Source organism: Corvus brachyrhynchos, unplaced genomic scaffold (assembly GCF_000691975.1).
Source record: "Corvus brachyrhynchos isolate BGI_N302 unplaced genomic scaffold, ASM69197v1 scaffold32, whole genome shotgun sequence".
Taxonomy (NCBI): Eukaryota; Metazoa; Chordata; class Aves; order Passeriformes; family Corvidae; genus Corvus; species Corvus brachyrhynchos.
The window spans coordinates 2,945,585-2,951,104 of NW_008237919.1; the positions used below are offsets into that span (position 1 = coordinate 2,945,585).

Consider the following 5,520-nt stretch of genomic DNA (forward strand, 5'->3'; position numbering starts at 1 on the left):
TAGATGTTTCAGAGATGTTTATTTCTCCAGCCGCATGGCCGGGGCTCTGCCGAGGAACTGTCACAGTCACGGGACCAAGGGTCCTTCTGCCCGCGCAGGGGAACACAAACCAACCCATGGGAAACAAAGGTGACCAGGGGCAGGGAAACCCCGTGTCTCCCTCCCAGGGCCCATCTCCCAGGGCTACACGGCGGGGGAGGAGACCCTAACACCGTGCTGCATCAAAAAGTTATGGCTGTATTCACACCACTGCAGCTTGACTTTTTTTTTTTTTCTATTAAATTCTGTGGAATTTCAGTTTCCACATGGCTTTACCCCTCACTTAATATTAGAAGCTCTTGTAGGAATTAGTCAGCCTACTTTTGATCAGCCAGATAGGTGAAATCATAGGGTGCTAGCTAAGTAGTCCCAAAGCACTGGAGTTATTGGGTGTCTTCTGTAATTAGGATAGAATTTTCAACACATTGCATGATTGTCAGAAGTAAGAATAAACAGCTTCCCTAGATATACCCTTTGATCCTCACAGTTCTGTTTTTTCCAAGAAACAGCTTATTACTTCCCACTTTTATAGGGACCAACACCAACTTTTTTATTTCTTCTTTGTTGTTTACCATCTCATATCCAATGTGCAAAAATCTTCTGTCTTACCTATGCTGGTTGTAAGTTGTTAACCTCGTTTTTTTATTGAAATAATGTCTAGAAAGTAGCTTTACTAAGATAAGCAGCGTTTTAAGCTATGAAGTTACTATGAAATAATTTGCTTTTCTCCAGCTTCTGTTGACTCAGCTCATAACCTACATGTCTAGAAGTATCTTTGACTTCTAAGGAGACCTAGAACATGTTTAATGATTTTAAACGTGTGTGGTTCACCATTCGATAGTTGTTTCTTATCCAGAAAACTGACAGTCCTAGACAAAGCTGATTTACAGTGGGGTTTGACTCTGGCCTAAGAATGTTACTAACTGGATGGTGCTCTCTGCTGTTCATTTCACAGTCTGGATGCCCTGAATTCAGAAAGCTGAAAGTGACCTGTCACTACAGGGGGCCAGGGAATGGTAATGCTCCATCAGAACAGGGAAAAATGAGCTGCCCTTTCTTTTGAAACAAATGCTTTCAAGTGGTCTAGATCTTTCATACCACTCATTTTCATTATAGGTAGAGGTAGGTTTGTCACCTCAAAAGTTGAGCACAATTTTGATACTGTTTTCAGTTGATTTTTCCTGTTCCAAACTTCATGCTGAAAACAGCTATTGGATGTTTTCACTGAAACAAGCTTGGAGAAGGGGACTCTGTATTTCTCAACACAGAAATAGGCTGGAATGAGTGTGCTGCTTTTTTCATCATGTTCAAAGTCTCTTGTCTGATAGAGATTTAATTCTGTAGGTATTTTAGTTTTCAACCTGTAATTAAAATCTGATGTACTGTGCTATTTGAAATGTGCCCTTCCTATTTCTGTGTTAATTCCTCACATTTGGTAAAGTGTAACACTGCTGACTTTCTGGCAGGGGAAGACATGCAGACAATCAATGTGATTGGTAGAGCAAGCTTCGTTTATTAGCAATACAGAGGCACTTATATAGTATTGAATACAAGCTTATCAGTTCTTTAATTAGTTTAAGCTTACAAAAGCGCATTCTTACTTCTACATAATTGGGTTAGATAAAAGACTACATTTGGCAAGCTTCTATTATTTATGTTTTGACTTGAGAGATCAAAAATCTTCCTCCCTTCTCATGGTCAGTATATCTTATCAGCACAGGACTGTACCTCCTTAAAACTCCCTTTTTGTTCTCAGGCCCGTTTCTCACGCAGGCGTTTTCTCATGGAGGCGTTTTCTTGTGCAGGCTTTTGCTTCCAGGCCTTTGCCTGCACAGCTCTTCTATTGATCTGGTTTTATCAATAATCCATGTCCCTGATCCTCTAACCATTCTCCAACATAACACTGTAAAAAGTCTCAGTACACATACGCCTGTAACATTTATTTGAGTCCTGCAGATAGTTTAGCTGAAGACACCATTTATACTCACCAAAGTCTACCTCAGAACTCTGACATTCAACAGGACTTCGCCTTTCAGTGCTACTTATGGTTGTAATTGACTCTCTTAGTGAAAAAAAGTTGATTTAATCTGTCTGGTGTACTGGTGAAGGCAAAGATCCCACAGAAAAATGATGCTTATTCTTATAATCAAATGTATAATTATAGTTGTCATAAATAAAAAAGATCAGTTAAAGGAATATAGATAGATTCAGGAAGATGTTTGAATGCTTTATAGGGGGTTTGGAATTTTTTTTATGGGAACTGGCTCCACAAAAGAATGCCCTAACTTAGTTTAAACAGATGATCTCAATTTTTGGAGTGAGAATTTCTTTTAAGGAACATTGAAAAATGGCATTTTTACAATGAGAAAGTAAAAGCGATTAGCATATCTCCAGACCAATATATAAACAGTGAAATAATTAAAAAATTTGGTATCCAAGTGTATTTTTCTAGGTTTTTATTCTATTTTTCTTTCCAGAGTGACATTTACTTGTCAAATCCATTTTCTTTTTTACCAGCAGCTGTTTTCTGATAAGGCTTTCGTGCCTGATAAGGCTTTTAATATTTATAAACCTGTTGATTTTTTGATTTTATGAACTTATACTCGTAATATGTTTATTCAAATACTGTGCTGAAGATTTGTCAGGAACATGGTGTAAAGTTCTTAACATCTCAGGACTCATAGCTGAACTGTACAAGTTCAATATAGTTGATTTTCTTACACTTTGGTTGCAAATAATGATCGTGTTTTAAATCAATAGTGAAATATTTGTGTGCCTCCAGACAGGAGGCAAATTTACATTGAACCCTACATTTCTGTAGATATTATAAAATGCCCAATATGCCACATACTTTGAGGAAAGGAAGCTGCTGTTATATCCACCTGGTACAGACTCTATGCTTGATACATAGCCCAGAGTTTACTTTTTTTTAGCCAATTTTCCAGTCTATTTCAATCATCTCCCTTCTGCTTTTCTATTCATTTCCATATAAAACATGGTTATTTCTCATATAGCATAAGAGGCTTAGTCTCCTTTTAGATTTAATTTACCGTGCATGATAATGGAAAAAAAATGGCATTTTCTTTCAATAACATGACCAATGTGTCTTCAGTTTCTTCAAGACATTTAAAACAGAGCAGAGCTTCCTGAATGGAGGTAGATCAGGGCAAGATTCACGTGAACTATCCTTTCATTACACTGATTGCAAACTCTGACAGGGCTCTGTTAGGACAGCAACAGGTCAGTATTTGAGAAAGTATGTCCTACACCTCTGTCTTTTTTCACTGTGATTTGATTTCTCCTGGCAGTTAAAAAGGTAAACCACAACAGGTTCGGATTTTTAAAATAAACCTTAAAATGCATTGAAACACAGTTTTTAAAAGCCTGCTTCACTTCTGTAGAGCCCCAATTACTACTTTTAAAGATGCTCTCCTATTTTTTTTGCGTAGACTTATAGACTGGTGTGAGTTGGAAGGGATGTTTAAGATTATTATCTCTGCCCACCCGCATGGGTAGGAACGTCTTTCACTAGGCCAGGTTGCTTAAAGCCACTTCCAACCGCACCTTGAACACTTCCAGTGATAGGGCATCCCATTCCACTGTTTATTTGCATTTAAATCCTGTACAGGATTTTTCAAAAGGAAAACTTCCAATTTTTACTGAGTTACACCGGGGGTAAGTCATTAAATTTTTCGTGGAAATGCTTATTTGGTTATGGTTATGTTTCTGTGAAGATCCATGGAAAATTGAAATAAATCTGTGCTGATAAATCAAAATAATGTAGCACAAATGCATGTAGGATTCAAGTTAATTTTTAAAGAGAAATTGCTGCACCTACAAGTTATTTGCTCAAATCAGCTATGTAGCAAAGCTTCTTGTTTTGATTACTGTGTGTTGTCATCTTTTCTTAATGTAAAACAGTTGAAAGGGGGCAACAGGCAGCACTAACTAGAACCAAGGCTAGTATATACATATGCTGAGCAAGGACCCAACATGCTACAAGATCTTTGGTAACCATACCATACTAACTTTTAAAATTTTTATAATGAAATAATACTGCCGTGTAGAAATAATAATCATCTACTAGTTTTAAGGGTAGTCTTAATGAGTTTTTAAGTTTTAATTTTGTTACTTGAATAAGCAGTAAGAGCAGCTTTACAGATTCAGATCAAGGGTTCATCTAGCTGAGTGTTGTAAGGAGAACCTAAGGAAAAGTAAAAGCTGAGTATGCATATATGCATGTATGGTAATTACCCCCTGATGCTCTCCCAGCCTCCAGCTATTTTCAACTCAAGGGATTTCCTGAGTCCTTATGATTGCCTGTTTCATACCCTGTAGCTGATCTTTTTTCCACAATTTCTCCATCCTTCACTTTCATCCTTATACATTACTTACATTCATAACATCCTTTGGAAAGGTTTGGGTTTTGTTTTGAGATTGCTTTTGTGTTTGGGCTTTTTTCTTACAAATCTTGCTGTCCATCACTTGAATAACCATCACCTTTTGCTTATTTTAAACATGTTTCCCACCAGGAACCAGAGATTGATCTGGTGGTTGCACACACTTTCTAATAATTCAGCTCTTTCGTCCTTGACTTCACACACTCTTAAGTGAATACCATCTGGTATTTGTTCTGTTGATTCTGTCTAGCTGTATTCTAGCCTCTGCCCATGATTGTTTCAGCAGGTAACTGATAATAAGGTAATACAATAGCAGAATTCCCCCTTTGTTTATGGGCATGGGTCTTGAGGGATTAATGATATAGCAGTTTCTTCTTTTACTTTTTTTATTGTTTAGATTGTGCTTTGGAGGAATAATTTAATTATTTTGCACCCAGTGATGTAATAATATTATAAAAATATTCCATGACTATAGCAAGATCATTGTTTCCCTTACTTAGAAATCACTGGAGAGTTGCCTGCAGTAAAATGCAAGGAATGTGAAACATGAGAGTACTGTGGAAAGTTCAAGCAAGTCCAATTCTGCTTGCAAATTAAAATGAAGCTAGAAATTGAAGATGCACTAATTATTTATGTTACATATCTTATAATTAATTTTACCCACAATACAGATACACATCCCATGGTTGCCTTCTAAGTGGCACACCTATAAATATACTAAACTATCACACTTTATTTCAGCAGTGCTGAGTGAAAATCTGCCTTATTGAAAGATATTATTCCCTTTTCACTAAACTTGCATTTCTCTAGATGAAAGCACATATTCTCAATTTCTGTTTCAACAAAGTCCAGAAATAAAAATTTTAGAAAATGCTCCTAATTAGGATGCTGTTCATCCTTCATTGTTCTGCCTTTCACAAGGAAAGTCCAATTGGTTCAAAGTAGTTCTGGTAATGTTTGTCAAGAGCTAGATTAGTTTAGACTCTTTATAAATAGATTTAGCATCTTCAAACAGAACAGGAGCTTCTCTGTTATGGTACTCCAGTCACTACCAGTACTGCTTTTCCCCCATTCCATCCCT

At 36.9% G+C, this 5,520-nt stretch overlaps 1 protein-coding gene across 1 annotated transcript in view; it reads left to right on the forward strand.

The window, feature by feature from the left end:
* DOCK4 (dedicator of cytokinesis 4) overlaps nt 1-5,520 on the forward strand; it is a 149,224-nt gene that overhangs the window by 55,212 nt on the left and 88,492 nt on the right.